Raw genomic sequence first — 18,619 nt, forward strand, 5'->3', positions numbered from 1 at the left:
GTAAAAAAAAAAAAAGAAAAGAAAATGGGTGCAACACGAGGGCTTCCCAAGAGGTCACCCATCTTAGTACTGCTCTCGCCCAAGCACATTTTACTTCGGAGTTCTGATGGGATCCGGTGCACTAGTGTTGGTATGATTGCATCCGCTATGCTTTTCGCCCACAATTTATTCATATTCTCCTCTCGCCCTCCCCACCCCGACCTTGCCCTTCCTGAAACGCCGCATGGGCCCCACGCCTCGCAACTTCCCAAACCATCGTAACTTTTTGTGATCTGGGAATAGACGAGCCATTGATTGCTGAAGGTAAAAGAAATTGTTGTGAGGAGTTCGAGTGAGAAAAAAAAAAGAAAAGAAAAGAATAGGGGTGCAACACGAGGACTTCCCAAGAGTTCACCCATCATAGTACTGCTCTCGCCCAAGCACGTTTAACTTCGGAGTTTTGATGGGATCCGGTGCACTTGTGCTGGTATGATCGCACCCGCTATGCTTTTCGCCCACAATTTATTCATATTCTCCCCTCGCCCTCCCCACCCCGACCTTGCCCTTCCCGAAACGCCGCGTGGGCCCCACGCCCTGCAACTTCCCGAACCGCTATAAGTTTTTGTGATATGGGAATAGACGAGCCATTGATTACTGAAGGTTTAAAGCAAGAAAAAGAAATTGTAACGAGGAGTGAAAAAAAAAAAGAAAAAAAAGAAAAGAAGAGGGGTGCAACACGAGGCCTTCCCAAGAGGTCACCCATCTTAGTATTGCTCTCGCCCAAGCACGTTTCACTACGGAGTTCTGATGGGACCTGGTGCACTAGTGCGGGTATGATCGCACCCGCTATGCTTTTCGCCCACAATTTATTCATATTCTCCCCTCGCCCTATCCACCCCGGCCTTACCCTTCCCTAAACGTCGCGTGGGCCCTATGCCTCGCAACTTTCTTAACCGTTGTAACTTTTTGTGATCTGGGAATAGACGAGCCATTGATTGCTGAAGGTAAAAGAAATTGTAGAGAGGAGTTCGGGTGAAAAAAAAAAAAAAAAGAAAAGAAAAGGGGTGCAATATGAGGACTTCCCAAGAGGTCACTCATCTTAGTACTGCTCTCGCCCAAGCACGTTTAACTTTGGAGTTCTAATGGGATCCGGGGCATTAGTGCTGGTATGATCGCACCCGCTATGCTTTTCGCCCACAATTTATTCATATTCTCCCCTCGCCTTTCGCACCCCGACCTTGCCCTTCCTGAAACGCCGCGTGGGCCCCACGCCTCGCAACTTCCCAAACCATCGTAACTTTTTGTGATCTCGGAATAGACGAGCCATTGATTGCTGAAGGTAAAAGAAATTGTAGTGAGGAGTTCGAGTGAGAAAAAAAAAAAAAGAAAAGAATAGGGGTGCAACACGAGGACTTCCCAAGAGTTCACCCATCATAGTACTGCTCTCGCCCAAACACGTTTAACTTCGGAGTTTTGATGGGATCCGGTGCACTTGTGCTGGTATGATCTCACTCGCTATGCTTTTCGCCCACAATTTATTCATATTCTCCCCTCGCCCTCCCCACCCCGACCTTGCCCTTCCCGAAATGCCGCGTGGGCCCCACGCCCCGCAACTTCCCGAACCGCTATAACTTTTTGTGATATGGGAATAGACGAGCCATTGATTGCTGAAGGTTTAAAGCGGAAAAAAGAAATTATAGCGAGGAGTTCGAGTGAAAAAAAAGAAAAGAAAAGAAAAGAAAAGGGGTGCAACACGAGAACTTCACAAGAGGTCACCCATCTTAGTACTGCTCTCGCCCAAGCACGTTTAACTTCGAAGTTCTGATGGGATCCAATGCACTAGTGCTGATATGATCACACCCGCTATGCTTTTCGCCCACAATTTATTCATATTCTCCCCTCGACCTCCCCACCCCAACCTTGCCCTTCCCCATACGCCGCGTGGGCCCCACTCCCCGTAACTTCCGAACTGCTGTAACTTTTTGTAATATGGGAATAGATGAGCCATTGATTGCTGAAGGTAAATGAAATTGTAGCGAAGAGTTCGAGTGAAAAAAGAAAAAAAGAAAAGAAAAGGGTTGTAGCACGAGGACTTCCCAAGAGGTCACCCATCTTAGTACTACTCTCGCCCAAACACGTTTAATGTAACATCCTCAATGTAGTAATTCTGTACATTCTACTGTTCCAGCGACCGGTGTTGTTCCGGACAGCTAAAATGTCTGGAAAAACATTAAAACTAAAGTGAGAAGCCATAATTAACTCAAATATTTATAAGAAATATTTAAGAAAAATTTTAGAAGTAAAATACAACCAAGTTAAATGATTCGGTGCCCTAGTGATGGGTAACCCAGTGGGAAGTTGCGGTTCTTGCAACTAGGACCCTTAGATCGGGGGAAAAATTCATAAAATAATTTTTGGGACTCCAGAGAAGGGTCATTGAGGTTCCTATGGCATTAGAATGCCAAGAAAATGCTTAGGAAAAATTTTCAATCGGTACAGATAATTTTGGCTCAATAAGCAAAACGGAGGGCATTTTGGTCATTTCGCCTTCAGAGATAGTTTTTGGCTGACTTGTCCAGTTAAGTAAATAATTATTATGACATAAAATGTAAATAAATATTACTAAAAATTGAATTAAAAATGAGTAGAAAAGAAAAGAAAAAAAAATGAATTAAATGGAATTTATGACATCACATGATGTCATTAGAGTGCCTCCACCCAATCACATGGTGACACATGGCTATAACCCATTTAAAATGAATAAATGGGGCAGAAAATGAAAGAAAACAATCAGATTTTCTTCCACTTTCTCTTTGGCCGAACCACTCTTCATCCTTTCCTCCATTTTTCTTTTCCTTCCCAAGCTTTAAATCCTTGCAAAATCTCCATAAATTAGTTAGTCCCCAAAACAAAAACTTCATATTTGCTTATGGTAAGAAGATTAAAAGTGAAAGATTGAAGAAAACTTGAAGTTTGCAAAAAGAAGAAAAAGCCAAGTCAAGGTTAGTGCCATAATTACCTCATTTCTCTTCTTTAAGTGTTATGTGCATGTTGAAACAAGCTAGTATGACATGAAAATTGAAGAAAATATGAAGTATGGGAGAAGTAAATTTTTGGTAGCCATAGGAATAAGAGGAAAATTAATGGTTTTGATGGAATTAGTTATGTTTATTAGTGATATTGATGAGTAATTATGATGAACAAATTGATTGGCATATGTTTACATGATTTGAGAAATGTTAGAGTTAGGGTTTGGGGCACAAAACTTGGACTTTGTTCATGTGTTGGTGAATGAAAGTTTAAATGGTCAATTAGTGACCATTTGGCTGTGTATGATAAGGAATTGTGGTGAGTTGTAGCTTGGGATTTGAGTTTGGGTGAGCTGCCTTGGGTGACCTACAGGTCTAGAAGTGAGTCCATCCTGTTGGCAACTATAAATGGAGTTGTAGAGGTTCAATTGGTGCAAGGACAATTGGACATGAAACTAGACACATAATGGCACAACTTTGGTGAAGAAACCCTGCCCAGAAAACCAATCCAAGTTAGCTTAAAAATTGCCCTAATCCGGGCGACTTGCATTCTGCCTGGGCAAAATGACTAAATGAATAGTGTTTATTCATTTGGTCATAACTCAGTGTAAAAATGTCCAATTGACCTGAAAGTTTACCAGCAAAAAACTGAGACATAGACCTACAACTTTCATGATGAACACAAATCCAAATTCTGATCATAACCTAGTCAAATTGCCAACCAAACTTAGGTTACCAAATTTGGTAGAACTAGTTTTGCCCAGAATTTTGGATTCTGTCCAATCCGGCTAGTTATGGTGTTTAGGCCATAACTTGAGCTACAAAACTCCAAATGGAGTGATTCAAAAAAGGAAATGTAACTAGACAAAATAAGGAACAACTTTCATGAAGACAATTTTGCCAAATTCCTACTGTACAAATAACCAATGGAACAATACATATTAGGCTTGAAATCTGAAAATTTTGAATAACTAACACTAAGCTTAGAAATGGTATTGGCAACTAATACCAACAATTTTAGAATGCAAAATGTGGTATGTTGGGAGTATTAGAACCAATGTACCTATTATCTATACAAAAGTCAACATTTTCGTTAACTAATGAAATTAATAGTAACACCTAAACTTAAATTTCAAGAATTGTACAATTTAAAAGTATAACATGCCCTAGTATGCCTAGCAAGATTGGTTTGGATAGGTTGGCATGCCAATAGGGTTCAGTTAGTAGTACTGCATATGGCATTATGCCATTCTGTGATTTTATGGCCTTTAGCCATTCTGACATTGTGTTGAGACTTGACCTTGTGCCTAATGTTATTACAGCTCATTGGCTGTTCTGTTGCACACCGGGAGATACATATGTGACCGATGGTGTGACGACCCGATGTACTTAATACCCAGTGCCAATTTACCCGTTTATCTAGTCCAGTCATCCAGTATAGGTTACTTGGGCAACCAAAAATGCAAGTGAACAAATTTAATTAAATAATGAATAGAACAGGTACATAATAAATAAGATTACCAATAATGATCGAAAAATTGTTTGTATAGGACATCAAAACATGCACTGCATATTTACTTTCTGTTATTTCTTTTTATTTTATTATTGGCACCACTAAGCATTATTACTTAGCGCGTTGCTTTTTGCCACGCGTAGGTTCTGGAGAGACCGACCGAGAGCCCAGTAGACCACAGACTGGGTGAGACCTTCTGCAGATCTGCATAGTGTCTGTGTCACCTCATCGACATCAGTGCATTGGTAGGACACTAGGTTTTATTTTGGGCATTTTGTAATTAAATTTTATTTCCTCATATGAAATTGAGACTCATGTAATGTATTTTGTTATCAATGTAAATAGTGGAAATTATGTTTATGAATGAAAAAGTGAATATTTATTTATGACTTGTACATGAATATCCTATGAAATGAAATGATGAGAAATGGGAGTATAATTGAGAAATATTGAGATTTTGATGATGAAATGGAGTTTGGGATTGATTAAAAATTTTGGAAGTGTTTTTCATAGATTCCGAAGAACTATTTTATCCATTTTTAGCCGGCACTCTACCGGATTTTCTATAAAATTTGCGAAATCTCAAATAAAATTATGATTTCAATAAATGACTTCAATGAATGATATTTCATGAATTATACTTCATAACTATGAAAGAAATAAATTAGGAAGGATAAAAATGATTGAAATAAAATAGGGTGTTCCGGTACACTATGTGACATATCTTACTCAGCTATACTGTAGACGGGTAAGGGGTGTCACATTTAACTTCGGAGTTCTGATGGGATCCGGTGCACTAGTGCTGGTATGATCGCACCCGCAATGCTTTTCGCCCACAATTTATTCATATTCTCTCTTTGCCCTCCCCACCCCGACCTTGCCCTTCCCGAAATGCTGCGTGGGTCCCACGCCCCGCAACATCCCGAACCACCGTAACTTTTTGTGATCTGGGAATAGACGAGCTATTGATTGCTGAAGGTAAAAGAAATTGTAGCGAGGAGTTCGAGCGAAAAAAAAAAAGAAAAGAAAAGGGGTGCAACACGAGAACTTTCCAAGAGGTCACCCATCTTAGTACTGCTCTTACCTAAGCACATTTAATTTCGGAGTTCTGATGGGATTCGGTGCATTATTGCTAGTATGATCGCACACGTTATGCTTTTCGCCCACAATTTATTAATATTCTCCACTGGCCCTCCCCACCCCAACCTTGCCCTTCCCAAAACGCCGCGTGGGCCCCACACCCCACAACTTCCCGAACCGTCGTAACTTTTTGTGATTTGGGAATAGACGAGCCATTGATTGCAGACGGTAAAAGAAATTGTAGGGAGGAGTTCGAGTGAAAAAAAAAAAAGAAAAGAAAAGGAGTGCAACACGAGGACTTCCCAAGAGGTCACCCATCTTAGTACTGCTCTCGCCCAAGCACGTTTAACTACGGAGTTCAAATTGGATCCGGTGCACTAATGCCAGTATGATCGCACCCGCTATGCTTTTCGCCCACAATTTATCCATATTCTCCCCTCGCCCTCCCCACACTGACCTTGCCCTTCCCGAAATGCTACGTGGGCCCCACGCCTCACAACTTCCCAAACAGCGGTAACTTTTTGTGACCTGGGAATAGACGAGCCATTGATTGCTGAATGTAAAAGAAATAGTGGCGACGAGTTCGAGTGAAAAGAAAAGAAAAGAAAAGAAAAGGGCTGCAACACGAGGACTTCCCAAGAGGTCACCCATCTTAGTACTGCTCTCGCCCAAGCACATTTACTTTTGAGTTCTAATGGGATCCGGTGCACTAGTGCAGGTATGATCGCACCTGATATGCTTTTTGCTCACAATTTATTCATATTCTCCCATCGCCCTCCCCACCCCGACCTTGCCCTTCCCAAAACGCCGCGTGGGCCCCATGCCCCCAACTTCCCGAATCGCCGTAACTTTTTGTGATCTGGGAATAGACGAGCTATTGATTGCTGAAGGTAAAAGAAATTGTAGCGAGGAGTTCGAGTGGAAAAAAAAAAAGAAAAGAAAAGGGGTGCAATACGAGGACTTTCCAAGAGGTCACCCATCTTAGTACTGCTCTTGCCCAAGCACGTTTAACTTCGGAGTTCTGATGGGATCCGGTGCACTAGTGCTGGTATGATAGCACCCGCTATGCTTTTCGCCCACAATTTATTGATATTCTCCCCTTGCCCTCCCCACCCTGACCTTGCCCTTCCCAAAACGCCCCGTGGGCCCCACGCCCCATAACTTCCCGAACCGCCGTAACTATTTATGATCTGGGAATAGACGAGCCACTGATTGCTGAAGGTAAAAGAAAAAGTAGCGAGGAGTTTGAGTGAAAAAAAAAGCAAAAAAAGAAGAGAAAAGAAAAGGGGTGCAACACGAGGACTTCCTAAGAGGTCACCCATCTTAGTACTGCTCTCGCCAAAGCGCATTTAAGTTTGGAGTTCTGATGGGATCCGGTGCACTAGTGCTAGTATGATCGCACCCGCTATGCTTTTCGCCCACAATTTATTCATATTCTCCCCTCGCCCTCCTCACACCGACCTTGCCCTTCCCGAAATGCGGCGTGGGCCCCACGCCCCGTAACTTCCCGAACAGCCGTAACTTTTTGTGACCTAAGAATAGACGAGCCATTGATTGCTGATGGTAAAAGAAATTGTAGCGACGAGTTCGAGTGAAAAAAAAAAGAAAAGAAATGGGCTGCAACACGAGGACTTCAAAAGAGGTGACTCATCTTAGTACTGCTCTCGCCCAAGCACGTTTACTTCGGAGTTCTGATGGGATTCGGTGCACTAGTGCTAGTATGATCGCACCTGCTATGCTTTTTGCCCACAATTTATTCATATTCTCCCATCGCCCTCCCCACCCTGACCTTGCCCTTCCCGAAATGCCGCGTAGGCCCCACGCCCCCAACTTCCTAAATCGCCGTAACTTTTTGTGATCTGGGAATAAAGGAGCTATTGATTGCTGAAAGTAAAAGAAATTGTAGCGAGGAGTTCGAGTGAAAAAAAAAAAAGCAAAGAAAAGGGGTGCAACACGAGGACTTCCCAAGAGGTCACCCATTTTAGTACTGCTCTCGCCCAAGCACGTTTAACTTCGAAGCTCTGAAGGGATCTGGTGCAGTAGTGCTGGTATGATAGCACCCGCTATGCTTTTCGCCAGCAATTTATTCATATTCTCCGCTCGCCCTCCCCACCCTGACCTTGCCCTTCCCGAAACGCCGTGTGGGCCCCACGCCCCAAAACTTCCCGAACCGTCGTAACTTTTTGTGATCTGGGAATAGACGAGCCATTGATTGCTGAAGGTAAAAGAAAATATAGCAAGGAGTTCAAGTGCAAAAAAAAAAAAAAGAAAAGAAAAGGGTTGCAACATGAGGACTTCCCAAGAGGTCACCCATCTTAGTACTGTGCTCGCCAAAGCGCGTTTAACTTCGGAGTTCTGATGGGATCCGGTGCACTTGTGCTTGTATGATCGCACCGCTATCCTTTTTGCCTACAATTTATTCATATTCTCCTCTTGCTGTCCTCACCCCGACCTTGCCCTTCCCGAAATGCTGTGTGGCCCCACGCCCCGCAACTTCCTGAACCGACGTAACTTTTTGTGATCTGGGAATAGACGAGCTATTGATTGCTGAAGGTAAAAGAAATTGTAGCGAGGAGTTCGAGTGAAAAAAAAAAAGAAGTGTAAAGGGGTGCAACACTAGGACTTCGCAAGAGGTCACCCATCTTAGTACTGCTCTCGCCCAAGAACGTTTGACTTCGGAGTTCTAATGGGATCTGGTGGACTAGTGCTGGTATGATCGCATGCGCTATGCTTTTCACCCACAATTTATTCATATTCTCTCCTTGCCCTCCTCAACCCGACTTTGCCCATCCCGAAACTCCACGTGGGCCCTACGCCCCGCAACTTCCCGAATCACCGTAACTTTTTGTGATTTGGGAATAGACGAGCTATTAATTGCTGAAGGTAAAAGAAATTGTACCGAGGAGTTCGAGTGAAAAGAAAAAAAAAGAAAAGAAAAGGGTTGCAACACGAGAACTTCCCAAGAGGTCACCGATTTTAGTACTGCTCTAGTCCAAGCACGTTTCACATCGGAGTTCTGATGGGATCCGGTGTGTTAGTGCTGTTATGATAGCACCTGCTATGCTTTTCGCCCACAATTTATTCATATTCTCCCATCACCCTCCCTACCCCGACCTTGCCCTTCCCGAAATGTCGCGTGGACCCCACGCCCCGCAACTTCCCGAACCGCCGTAACTTTTTGATTTGGGAATAGACGAGCCATTGATTGCTAAAGGTAAAAGAAATTGTAGCGAGGAGTTCGAGTGAAAAAAAAAAGAAAAGAAAAGGGGTGCAACACGAGGAGGTCACCCATCTTAGTACTGCTCTTGCCCAAACAAGTTTAACTTCGGAGTTCTGATGGGATCCGGTGCACTAGTGCTGGTATGATCGCACCCATTATGCTTTTCGCCCACAATTTATTCCTATTCTACCCTCGCCCTCCACACCCCGACCTTGCCCTTCCCGAAACGCCGTGTGGGCCCCACGCCCCGCAAAATCCCGAACCACCGTAACTTTTTGTGATCTGGGAATAGACGAGCTATTGATTGCTGAAGGCAAAAGAAATTGTAGCGAGGAGTTCGAGCGAAAAAAAAAAAAAGAAAAGAAAAGGGGTGTAACACGAGGACTTCCCAAGAGGTCACCCATCTTAGTACTGCTCTTGCCTAAGCACATTTAACTTCGAAGTTCTGATGGGATCCGGTGTATTAGTGCTAGTATGATCGCACAAGCTATGCTTTTCGCCCACAATTTATTCATATTCTCCACTCGCCCTCCCCACCCCAACCTTCCCCTTTCCAAAACACTGCGTGGGTCCCACACCCCACAACTTCCCGAACCGCCATAACTTTTTGTGATCTAGGAATAGACAAGCCATTGATTGCAAATGGTAAAAGAAATTGCAGCGAGGAGTGTGAGTGAAAAAAAAAAAAAGAAAAGAAAAGGAGTGCAACACGAGGACTTCCTAAGAGGTCACCCATCTTAGTACTGCTCTCGCCCAAGCACGTTTAACTACGGAGTTCAAATTGGATCCGGTGCAATAATGCCAGTATGATCGCACCCGCTATGCTTTTCGCCCAGAATTTATCCATATTCTCCACTCGCCCTCCCCACACGCCCCGTAACTTCTCGAAATGCCGCGTGGGCCCCACGCCCCGTAACTTCCCGAACAGCCGTAACTTTTGGTGACCTGGGAATAGACGAGCCATTGATTGCTGAAGGTAAAAGAAATTGTAGCGACGAGTTCGAGTGAAAAAGAAAAGAAAAGAAAAGAAAAGGGTTGCAACACGAGGACTTCCCAAGAGGTCACCCATCTTAGTACTGCTCTCACCCAAGCACATTTACTTCGGAGTTCTGATGGGATCCGGTGGACTAGTGCTGGTATGATCGCACCTGATATGCTTTTTGCCCACAATTTATTCATATTCTCCCATCGCCCTCCCCACCCCGACCTTGCCCTTCCCGAAACGCCGCATGGGCCCCATGCACCCAACCTCCCTAATCGCCTTAACTTTTTGTGATCTGGGAATAGACGAGCTATTGATTGCTGAAGGTAAAGGGGTGCAACACGAGAACTTCCCAAAGGTCACCCATCTTAGCACTGCTCTCGCCCAAGCACGTTTAACTTAGAAGTTCTGATGGGATCCGGTGCACTAGTGATGGTATGATCGCACCCGCTATGCTTTTCGCCCACAATTTATTCATATTCTCCCCTCGCCCTCCCCACCCCGACCTTGCCCTTCCCGAAATGCCGCGTGGGACTCACGCCCCGCAACTTCCTGAACCGCCGTAACTTTTTGCGATCTGGGAATTGATGAACCACTGATTGCTGAAGGTAAAAGAAATTATTGTGAGGAGTTTGAGTGAAAAAAATAAAAGAAAAGAAAAGGGGTGTAACACGAGGACTTCCCAAGAGGTCACCCATTTTAGTACTGCTCTCGCCCAAGCAGGTTTAACTTCAGAGTTCTGATGGGATTCGGTGCACTAGTGCTGGTATGATCGCACCCGCTATTCTTTTCGCCCACAAGTGATTCATATTCTCCCGTCGCCCTTCCCATCCCGACCTTGCCCTTCCCGAAACACCGCGTGGGACTCACGCCCCGCAACTTCCCGAACCGTCGTAACTTTTTGCGATCTTGGAATAGATGAGCCATTGATTGCTAAAGGTAAAAGAAATTGTAGCGAGGAGTTCGAGTAAAAAAAAAAAAGGAAAAGAAAAGGGGTGCAACACGAGGACTTCCCCCACGCCCCGCAACTTCCCGAACTGCCCTAACTTTTTGCGATCTGGGAATAGACAAGCCATTGATTACTGAAGGTAAGAGAAATTGTAGCAGGGAGTTCGAGTGAAAAAAAGAAAAAGAAAAGAAAAGGTGTGCAACACGAGGACTTCCCAAGACGTCCCCCATCTTAGCACTGCTCTCGCCCAAGCACATTTAACTTCGAAGTTCTGATGGGATCCGGTGCACTAGTGCTGGTATGATCGTAACCGCTATGCTTTTCGCCCACAATTTATTCATAATCTCCCCTCGCCATCCCCGCCCCGACCTTGCCCTACCCGAAATGCCGCGTGGGACTCACGCCCCGCAACGTCTTGAACCGCCATAACTTTTTACGATCTAGGAATAGATAAGCCATTGATTGTTGAAGGTAAAAGAAATTGTAGCGTGGAGTTCGAGTGAAAAAAAAAACAAGAAAAGAAAAGGGGTGCAACACGAGGACTTCTGAAGAGGTCACCCATTTTAGTACTGCTCTCGCCCAAGCACGTTTAACTTTGGAGTTCTGATGGGATTCGGTGCACTAGTGCTGGTATGATCGCAACCGCTATGCTCTTCGCCCACAATTTATTCATATTCTCTCCTTGCCCTCCCCACCCCGACCTTGCCCTTCCCCAAACGCCGCATGGGCCCCACACCCCACAACTTCCCGAACCGCCGTAACTTTTTGTGATATGGGAATAGACGAGCCATTGATTGCAGAAGGTAAAAGAAATTGTAGCGAGGAGTTCGAGTGAAAAAAAAAAAAAGAAAAGAAAAGGAGTGCAACACGAGGACTTCCAAAGAGGTCACCCATCTTAGTACTGCTCTCGCCCAAGTACGTTTAACTACGGAGTTCAAATTGGATCCGGTGCACTAATGCCAGTATGATCGCACCCGCTATGCTTTTCGCCTACAATTTATCCATATTCTCTCCTCGCCCTCCCCACACCGACCTTGCCCTTCCCGAAATGCCTCGTGGGCCCCACGCCCCGCAACTTCCCGAACAGCCGTAACTTTTTGTGACCTGGGAATAGACGAGCCATTGATTGCTGAAGGTAAAAGAAATTGTAGCGACAAGTTCGAGTGAAAAAAAGAAAAGAAAAGAAAAGAAAAGGGTTGCAACACGAGGACTTCCCAAGAGGTCACCCATCTTAGTACTGCTCTCGCCCAAGCACATTTACTTCGGAGTTCTGATGGGATCCGGTGCACTAGTACTAGTATGATCACACCTGATATGCTTTTTGCCCATAATTTATTCATATTCTCCCATCGCCCTCCCCACCCCGACCTTGCCCTTCCCGAAGCGCCGCGTGGGCCCTATGCCCCCAACTTCCCGAATCGTCGTAACTTTTTGTGATCAGGGAATAGACGAGCTATTGATTGCTGAAGGTAAAAGAAATTGTAGTGAGGAGTTTGAGTGAAAAAAAAAAAAAAGAAAAGGGGTGCGACATGAGGACTTCCCAAGAGGTCACCCATCTTAGTACTGCTCTCGCCAAAGCGCATTTAACTTCGGAGTTCTGATGGGATCCGGTGCACTAGTGCTAGTATGATCGCACCCGCTATGCTTTTCGCCCACAATTTATTCATATTCTCCCCTCGCCCTCCCCACACCGACCTTGCCCTTCCCGAAATGCGGCGTGGGCTCCACGCCCCGCAACTTCCCGAACAGCCGTAACTTTTTGTGACCTAGGAATAGACGAGCCATTGATTGCTGATAGTAAAAGAAATTGTAGTGACCAGTTCGAGTGAAAAAAAAAAAAGAAAAGAAATGGGTTACAACACGAGGACTTCAAAAGAGGTCGCTCATCTTAGTATTGCTCTCGCCCAAGCACGTTTACTTCGGAGTTCTGATGGGATCCGGTGCACAAGTATTGGTATGAGAGCACCCGCTATGCTTTTCGCCCACAATTTATTCATATCCTCCCCTCGCCCTCCCCACCCCGACCTTGCCCTTCCCAAAACGCCGCGTAGGCCCCACGCCCCATAACTTCCCGAACCGCCGTAACTATTTATGATCTGGGAATAGACGAGCCACTGATTGTTGAAGGTAAAAGAAAAAGTAACGAGGAGTTCGAGGGAAAGAAAAAGCAAAAAAAGAAAAGAAAAGGGGTGCAACACGAGGACTTCCCAAGAGGTCACCCATCTTAGTACTGCTCTCGCCAAAGCGCATTTAACTTCGGAGTTCTGATGGGATCCGGTGCACTAGTGCTAGCATGATCGCTCCCGCTATGCTTTTCGCTCACAATTTATTCATATTCTCCCCTCGCCCTCCCCACACTGACCTTGCCCTTCCCAAAATGCGGCGTGGGCCCCACGTCCCGCTGCTTCCCGAACAGCCGTAACTTTTTGTGACCTAGGAATACACGAGCCATTGATTGCTGATGGTAAAAGAAATTGTAACGACGAGTTCGAGTGAAAAAAAAGAAGAAAAGAAATGGGTTGCAACAGGAGGACTTCAAAAAGAGGTCACTCATCTTAGTACTGCTCTCGCCCAAGCACGTTTACTTCGGAGTTCTGATGGGATTCGGCGCACTAGTGCTGGTATGATCGCACCTGCTATGCTTTTTGCCCACAATTTATTCATATTCTCCCATCGCCCTCCCCACCCTGACCTTGCCCTTCCTGAAACGCCGCTTAGGCGCCACGCCCCCAACTTCCTAAATCGCCGTAACTTTTTGTGATCTGGGAATAAACGAGCTATTGATTGCTGAAAGTAAAAGAAATTGTAGCGAGGAGTTCGAGTGAAAAAAAAAAAAGAAAAGAAAAGGGGTGCAACACGAGAACTTCCCATGAGGTCAACCATTTTAGTACTGCTCTCGCCCAAGCACATTTAACTTCGAAGTTCTGAAGGGATCTGGTGCACTAGTGCTGGTATGATAGCACCCGCTATGCTTTTCGCCAGCAATTTATTCATATTCTCCCCTCGTCCTCCCCACCCTGACCTTGCCCTTCCCGAAACGCTGCATGGCCCCCACGCCCCATAACTTCCCGAACCGCCGTAACTTTTTGTGATCTGGAAATAGACGAGCCATTGATTGCTGAAGGTAAAAGAAAATGTAGCGAGGAGTTAGAGTGCAAAAAAAAAAGAAAAGAAAAGGGGTGCAACACGAGGACTTCCCAAGAGGTCACCCATCTTAGTACTGCGCTCGCTAAAGCGCGTTTAACTTCGGAGTTCTGATGGGATTCGGTGCACTTGTGCTTGTATGATCGCACCCGCTATGCTTTTCGCCTGCAATTTATTCATATTCTCCTCTCGCTGTCCTCACCCCGACCTTGCCCTTCCCGAAATGCTGTGTGGGCCCCACGCCCCGTAACTTCTTGAACCGATGTAACTTTTTGTGATCTGGGAATAGACGAGCTATTGATTGCTGAAGGTAAAAGAAATTGTAGCGAGGAGTTTGAGTGAAAAAAAAAAAGAAATGTATAGGGGTGCAACACGAGGACTTCGCAAGAGGTCACCCATCTTAGTACTGCTCTCGCCCAAGAACGTTTGACTTCGAAGTTCTGATGGGATCCAGTGGACTAGTGCTGGTATGATCGCACGCGCTATGCTTTTCGCTCACAATTTATTCATATTCTCTACTTGCCCTCCCCACACCGACTTTGCCCTTCCCGAAACACCACGTGGGCCCCACGCCCCGCAACTTCCCTAATCATCTTAACTTTTTGTGATCTCGGAATAGACGAGCTATTAATTGCTGAAGCTAAGAGAAATTGTAGCGAGGAGTTCGAGTGAAAAAAAAAAAAAAAGAAAAGAAAAGGGGTGCAGCACGAGAACTTCCCAAGAGGTCAGCCATCTTAGTACTGCTCTAGCCCAAGCACGTTTAACTTCGGAGTTCTGATGGGATCCGGTGCACTAGTGCTGTTATGATAGTACCCGCTATGCTTTTCTCCCACAATTTATTCATATTCTCCCCTCGCCCTCCCCACCCCGACCTTGCCCTTCCCGAAACGCCACGTGGACCCCACGCCCCACAACTTCCTAAACCGCCGTAACTTTTTGTGATTTGGGAATAGACGAGCCATTGATTGCTAAAGGTAAAAGAAATTGTAGCGAGGAGTTCGAGTGAAAAAAAAAAAGAAAAGAAAAGGGGTGCAACACGAGGAGGTCACCCATCTTAGTACTGCTCTCGCCCAAACACGTTTAACTTCGGAGTTCTGATGGGATCCGGTGCACTAGTGCTGGTATGATCGCACCAGCTACGCTTTTCGCCCACAATTTATTATTATTCTACCCTCGCCCTCCCTACCCCGACCTTGCCATTCTCGAAACGCTGCGTGGGCCCTACGCCCCGCAAATTCAAGAACCGCCGTAACTTTTTGTGATCTGGGAATAGACGAGCCATTGACTGTTGAATGTAAAAGAAATTGTAGCCAGGAGTTCGAGTGAAAAAAAAAAGGAAAAGAAAAGGGGTGCAACACGAGGAGGTCACCCATCTTAGTACTGCTCTCGCCCAAACACGTTTAACTTCGGAGTTCTGATGGGATCCGGTGCACTAGTGCTGGTATGATCGCACCCGCTATGCTTTTCATCCACAATTTATTCCTATTCTACCCTCGCCCTCCACACCCCGACCTTGCCCTTCCCGAAACGCTGCGTGGGCCCTACGCCCCGCAACTTTCCGAATCACCGTAACTTTTTGTGATCTGGGAATAGACGAGCCATTGATTGCTGAAGGTAAAAGAAATTGTAGCGAGGAGTTCGGGTGAAAAAAAAAAAGAAAAGAAAAGAGGTGCAACACGAGGACTTCCCAAGAGGTCACCCATCATTGTACTTCTCTCGCCCAAGCAAGTTTAACTTCGGAGTTCTGATGCGATCCGGTGCACTAGTGCTGGTATGATCGCACCCGCTATGGTTTTCGCCCACAATTTATTCATTTTCTCCCTTCCCCCTCCTCACCTTGACCTTGCCCTTCCCGAAACACCGCGTGGGCCACGCGCCCCGCAACTTTCCAAACTGCCGTAAATTTTTACGATCTAGGAATAGAATAGCCATTGATTGCTGAAGGCAAAAAAAATTATAGCGAGGAGTTGAAGTGAAAAAAAAAAAAAAAGAAAAGAAAAGGGGTGCAACACGAGGACTTCTCAAGAGGTCACCCATCTTAGTACTGCTCTTGCTTAAGCACATTTAACTTCGGAGTTCTGATGGGATCCGGTGCATTAGCGCAAGTATGATCTCACACGCTATGCTTTTCGCCCACAATTTATTCATATTCTCCACTGGCCCTCCCCACCCCAACCTTGCCCTTCCCCAAACGCCGCGTGGGCCCCACACCCCACAACTTCTAGAACCGCCGTAACTTTTTGTGATCTGGGAATAGACGAGCCATTGATTGCAGACGGTAAAAGAAATTGTAACGAGGAGTTCGAGTGAAAAAAAAGAAAAGAAAAGAAAAGGAGTGCAACACGAGGACTTCCCAAGAAGTCACTCGTATTAGTACTGCTCTCGCTCAAGCATGTTTAATGTGACACCCCTTACCCGTCTATAGTGTAGCCGAGCAAGATATGGCACACAGTGTACCAAAACACCCTATTTTAATTCAATCATTTTTATTCTTCCTAATTTATTTATTTATTTATTTTTTTTTATAGTTAGGAGTACAATTTGTGAAATATAATTTATTTCAGTCATTTATTGAAATCATAAATTTATTGAGGTTTCGCAAATTTTATAGAAAATCTGGCAGAGTACCAGCTAAAAATAGAGAAAACAGTTCTTCGGAACCTGTGAAAAACACTTCCAATATTTTCAATCAATCCCAAACTCCATTTCATCAACAAAATCTCAATATGTTTTTCAACAACATTTCCATTTCTCAATCATTCATCTCATATGATAATCATGTAAAAGTCATAAATAAATGTTCACATTTTCATTCATAAACCCAATTTCCACTATTTACATTAATACCAAAATACATTACATAAGTTTCAATTACATATGAGAAAATAAAAGTTAATTACAAAATATCAAAATAAAACCTAGTGTCCTACCAATACACTGATGACGGTGAGGTGACACGGACACTATGCAGAGCTGCAGATGGTCTCACCCAGTCTGTGGTCTACTGGGCTCTCGATCGGTCTCTCCAGAACCTACGTGTGGCAAAAGCAATGCGCTAAGCAATAATACTTAGTGGTGCCAATAATAAAATAAAAAGAAATAACAGAAGATAAATATGCAGTGAATGTATTGATGTCTCATTGCAAATAAATTTTCGTTGAGTATTTGTAGTCTTACTTATTTTGTACTTGTTATATTCATTATTTCATTAAATTTATTCACTTTCATTTTTGGTTACCCAAGTAACCTATACTGGAAGAGTGGACTGGATAAACGGGTAAACTGGCACTGGTTATAAAGTACCTCGGGTCGTCACACCATCGGTCACATATGTATCTCCCGGTGTGCAACAGAACAGCTAATAAGCTGTAATAACATTAGGCACAAGGCCAAGTCTCAACACAATGTCAGAATGGCTAATAGCCATGAAATCACAGAATGGCATAATGCCCTGTGCAGTACTGCTAACTGAACCCTATTGGCATGCCATGCTATCCAAACCAATCTTGTTAGGTATACTAGGGCATTTCACACTTTTAAGTTTCACAATTTTTGGAATTTAAGTTTTAGTGTTACTATTCCATTCATTAGTCAATAAAATGTTGACTTTTGCATAGGCAATAGGTACATTGGTTTTAATATCATCAACATACCACATTTTGCATTCAAAATTTGTTGGTATTGGTTGCCAATACCATTTCTAAGCTTAATGTTAGTTGGGCAGAATTTTTAGTTTTTATGCCTTGTATTTACTGTTCCATTGGTCAATTTTGTACTGGGAATTTGGCAAAATGATCAACATGAAAGTTGTTCCTTATTTTGTCTAGTTAAATTTTCGTTTTTGAATCACTCCATTTGGAGTTTTGTAGCTCAAGTTATGGTCCAAAAACCACAACTGGCCGGATTGGAATTTTTCTGGACTGACCATATCTATAGTGCAGTGAACAGTGACTTCAACTCACTTGTTGGATAGGTTCTAGTCATAACTTGGGTTAGGTTTCTTCATGAAAGTTGTTGGTATATATCTCAGCTTGTTGTGGGTAAAATTTCAGGTTAATTGGACAATTCTACACTGAGTTATGGCCAAATGACCAAACACTGTTTATTTGGTCATTTTGCAGAAATAGACGGTAGGTCACCCGGATTGGGGCAAGCTTTTGGTCCACTTGGTTTGGTCTTATGGGCATGGTTTCTTCACCAACGTTGTGCCATTATGTGTCTAGTTTCATTACCAATTGGCCAAACACAAATTGAACCTCTACAATTCAAGTTATGGCTGCCCAAACCTGCTGGACTCATGTCCAATTCTGCAGGTCACCTAGGGCAGCCACACTAAACCTAAATCCCCTCACTAAACACACTTCATTTCTTGTTTACCAATAACCAAATGGTCACTAATTGACCATTAAAACTCACTTTCATCATTACATGATCAAAGTCTCAATTTCATGCTCAAACCCTAACTCCAATTTCCAATTCATGGCATACACACACCAAACTCATACCAAATCACTTTATCCATCATCTATACTCATCAATAATATAATTAAGCCACTTAATTTCATCAAAAACCAACAATCCTTAAACTTTCTCATGGCTGCCAAATTTATAGATTTCATTTACTCAAGTTTTTCTTTTAATTTCACACAATTTCTACTTGATTTAGCATGCTTACAAGATTAAAGAAAGAAAAGAAATTGTTTAGGGCACTAACCTCTTGTAG

The 18,619-nt window shown here is 44.1% G+C and overlaps 23 non-coding genes and 15 pseudogenes across 23 annotated transcripts; all 38 read right to left on the bottom strand.

The window, feature by feature from the left end:
• Positions 1-25: 25 nt before the first annotated feature.
• LOC131174887 (5S ribosomal RNA) lies at positions 26-144 on the bottom strand. Its single transcript, XR_009145112.1, has one exon. It is a non-coding gene; the product is annotated as a 5S ribosomal RNA (ribosomal RNA).
• Positions 145-361: 217 nt separating this feature from the next.
• On the bottom strand, positions 362-480 carry LOC131174879 (5S ribosomal RNA). The gene has a single exon (XR_009145104.1). It is a non-coding gene; the product is annotated as a 5S ribosomal RNA (ribosomal RNA).
• A 225-nt stretch (positions 481-705) lies between these two features.
• On the bottom strand, positions 706-824 carry LOC131174909 (5S ribosomal RNA). Its single transcript, XR_009145134.1, has one exon. It is a non-coding gene; the product is annotated as a 5S ribosomal RNA (ribosomal RNA).
• A 216-nt stretch (positions 825-1,040) lies between these two features.
• LOC131174894 (5S ribosomal RNA) lies at positions 1,041-1,159 on the bottom strand. Its single transcript, XR_009145119.1, has one exon. It is a non-coding gene; the product is annotated as a 5S ribosomal RNA (ribosomal RNA).
• Positions 1,160-1,374: 215 nt separating this feature from the next.
• Positions 1,375-1,493, bottom strand: LOC131174954 (5S ribosomal RNA; annotated as a pseudogene).
• Positions 1,494-1,722: 229 nt separating this feature from the next.
• On the bottom strand, positions 1,723-1,841 carry LOC131174896 (5S ribosomal RNA). Its single transcript, XR_009145121.1, has one exon. It is a non-coding gene; the product is annotated as a 5S ribosomal RNA (ribosomal RNA).
• A 3,710-nt stretch (positions 1,842-5,551) lies between these two features.
• On the bottom strand, positions 5,552-5,670 carry LOC131174969 (5S ribosomal RNA; annotated as a pseudogene).
• Positions 5,671-5,882: 212 nt separating this feature from the next.
• Positions 5,883-6,001, bottom strand: LOC131174884 (5S ribosomal RNA). The gene has a single exon (XR_009145109.1). It is a non-coding gene; the product is annotated as a 5S ribosomal RNA (ribosomal RNA).
• A 214-nt stretch (positions 6,002-6,215) lies between these two features.
• Positions 6,216-6,333, bottom strand: LOC131174966 (5S ribosomal RNA; annotated as a pseudogene).
• Positions 6,334-6,544: 211 nt separating this feature from the next.
• LOC131174870 (5S ribosomal RNA) lies at positions 6,545-6,663 on the bottom strand. The gene has a single exon (XR_009145095.1). It is a non-coding gene; the product is annotated as a 5S ribosomal RNA (ribosomal RNA).
• Positions 6,664-6,886: 223 nt separating this feature from the next.
• Positions 6,887-7,005, bottom strand: LOC131174944 (5S ribosomal RNA). The gene has a single exon (XR_009145169.1). It is a non-coding gene; the product is annotated as a 5S ribosomal RNA (ribosomal RNA).
• A 210-nt stretch (positions 7,006-7,215) lies between these two features.
• On the bottom strand, positions 7,216-7,333 carry LOC131174992 (5S ribosomal RNA; annotated as a pseudogene).
• Positions 7,334-7,544: 211 nt separating this feature from the next.
• LOC131174910 (5S ribosomal RNA) lies at positions 7,545-7,663 on the bottom strand. The gene has a single exon (XR_009145135.1). It is a non-coding gene; the product is annotated as a 5S ribosomal RNA (ribosomal RNA).
• Positions 7,664-7,878: 215 nt separating this feature from the next.
• Positions 7,879-7,997, bottom strand: LOC131174955 (5S ribosomal RNA; annotated as a pseudogene).
• A 209-nt stretch (positions 7,998-8,206) lies between these two features.
• On the bottom strand, positions 8,207-8,325 carry LOC131174967 (5S ribosomal RNA; annotated as a pseudogene).
• Positions 8,326-8,539: 214 nt separating this feature from the next.
• On the bottom strand, positions 8,540-8,658 carry LOC131174987 (5S ribosomal RNA; annotated as a pseudogene).
• Positions 8,659-8,866: 208 nt separating this feature from the next.
• On the bottom strand, positions 8,867-8,975 carry LOC131175017 (5S ribosomal RNA; annotated as a pseudogene).
• Positions 8,976-9,188: 213 nt separating this feature from the next.
• On the bottom strand, positions 9,189-9,307 carry LOC131174905 (5S ribosomal RNA). Its single transcript, XR_009145130.1, has one exon. It is a non-coding gene; the product is annotated as a 5S ribosomal RNA (ribosomal RNA).
• A 213-nt stretch (positions 9,308-9,520) lies between these two features.
• On the bottom strand, positions 9,521-9,639 carry LOC131174895 (5S ribosomal RNA). The gene has a single exon (XR_009145120.1). It is a non-coding gene; the product is annotated as a 5S ribosomal RNA (ribosomal RNA).
• Positions 9,640-9,853: 214 nt separating this feature from the next.
• Positions 9,854-9,971, bottom strand: LOC131174929 (5S ribosomal RNA). The gene has a single exon (XR_009145154.1). It is a non-coding gene; the product is annotated as a 5S ribosomal RNA (ribosomal RNA).
• Positions 9,972-10,134: 163 nt separating this feature from the next.
• LOC131174958 (5S ribosomal RNA) lies at positions 10,135-10,252 on the bottom strand (annotated as a pseudogene).
• A 212-nt stretch (positions 10,253-10,464) lies between these two features.
• On the bottom strand, positions 10,465-10,583 carry LOC131174925 (5S ribosomal RNA). The gene has a single exon (XR_009145150.1). It is a non-coding gene; the product is annotated as a 5S ribosomal RNA (ribosomal RNA).
• A 362-nt stretch (positions 10,584-10,945) lies between these two features.
• LOC131174972 (5S ribosomal RNA) lies at positions 10,946-11,064 on the bottom strand (annotated as a pseudogene).
• Positions 11,065-11,277: 213 nt separating this feature from the next.
• On the bottom strand, positions 11,278-11,396 carry LOC131174908 (5S ribosomal RNA). The gene has a single exon (XR_009145133.1). It is a non-coding gene; the product is annotated as a 5S ribosomal RNA (ribosomal RNA).
• A 213-nt stretch (positions 11,397-11,609) lies between these two features.
• On the bottom strand, positions 11,610-11,728 carry LOC131174933 (5S ribosomal RNA). Its single transcript, XR_009145158.1, has one exon. It is a non-coding gene; the product is annotated as a 5S ribosomal RNA (ribosomal RNA).
• Positions 11,729-11,945: 217 nt separating this feature from the next.
• On the bottom strand, positions 11,946-12,063 carry LOC131174941 (5S ribosomal RNA). The gene has a single exon (XR_009145166.1). It is a non-coding gene; the product is annotated as a 5S ribosomal RNA (ribosomal RNA).
• Positions 12,064-12,271: 208 nt separating this feature from the next.
• Positions 12,272-12,390, bottom strand: LOC131174888 (5S ribosomal RNA). Its single transcript, XR_009145113.1, has one exon. It is a non-coding gene; the product is annotated as a 5S ribosomal RNA (ribosomal RNA).
• A 212-nt stretch (positions 12,391-12,602) lies between these two features.
• Positions 12,603-12,720, bottom strand: LOC131175019 (5S ribosomal RNA; annotated as a pseudogene).
• Positions 12,721-12,938: 218 nt separating this feature from the next.
• On the bottom strand, positions 12,939-13,057 carry LOC131174897 (5S ribosomal RNA). Its single transcript, XR_009145122.1, has one exon. It is a non-coding gene; the product is annotated as a 5S ribosomal RNA (ribosomal RNA).
• A 211-nt stretch (positions 13,058-13,268) lies between these two features.
• On the bottom strand, positions 13,269-13,387 carry LOC131175020 (5S ribosomal RNA; annotated as a pseudogene).
• Positions 13,388-13,598: 211 nt separating this feature from the next.
• On the bottom strand, positions 13,599-13,717 carry LOC131174922 (5S ribosomal RNA). The gene has a single exon (XR_009145147.1). It is a non-coding gene; the product is annotated as a 5S ribosomal RNA (ribosomal RNA).
• Positions 13,718-13,928: 211 nt separating this feature from the next.
• Positions 13,929-14,047, bottom strand: LOC131174939 (5S ribosomal RNA). The gene has a single exon (XR_009145164.1). It is a non-coding gene; the product is annotated as a 5S ribosomal RNA (ribosomal RNA).
• Positions 14,048-14,258: 211 nt separating this feature from the next.
• LOC131174936 (5S ribosomal RNA) lies at positions 14,259-14,377 on the bottom strand. The gene has a single exon (XR_009145161.1). It is a non-coding gene; the product is annotated as a 5S ribosomal RNA (ribosomal RNA).
• A 215-nt stretch (positions 14,378-14,592) lies between these two features.
• On the bottom strand, positions 14,593-14,711 carry LOC131174963 (5S ribosomal RNA; annotated as a pseudogene).
• Positions 14,712-14,922: 211 nt separating this feature from the next.
• LOC131174998 (5S ribosomal RNA) lies at positions 14,923-15,031 on the bottom strand (annotated as a pseudogene).
• Positions 15,032-15,242: 211 nt separating this feature from the next.
• LOC131174989 (5S ribosomal RNA) lies at positions 15,243-15,351 on the bottom strand (annotated as a pseudogene).
• Positions 15,352-15,562: 211 nt separating this feature from the next.
• Positions 15,563-15,681, bottom strand: LOC131174885 (5S ribosomal RNA). Its single transcript, XR_009145110.1, has one exon. It is a non-coding gene; the product is annotated as a 5S ribosomal RNA (ribosomal RNA).
• A 215-nt stretch (positions 15,682-15,896) lies between these two features.
• On the bottom strand, positions 15,897-16,015 carry LOC131174935 (5S ribosomal RNA). The gene has a single exon (XR_009145160.1). It is a non-coding gene; the product is annotated as a 5S ribosomal RNA (ribosomal RNA).
• Between the last annotated feature and the right edge of the window lie 2,604 nt (positions 16,016-18,619).

Source organism: Hevea brasiliensis, chromosome 16, assembly GCF_030052815.1.
Source record: "Hevea brasiliensis isolate MT/VB/25A 57/8 chromosome 16, ASM3005281v1, whole genome shotgun sequence".
Taxonomy (NCBI): Eukaryota; Viridiplantae; Streptophyta; class Magnoliopsida; order Malpighiales; family Euphorbiaceae; genus Hevea; species Hevea brasiliensis.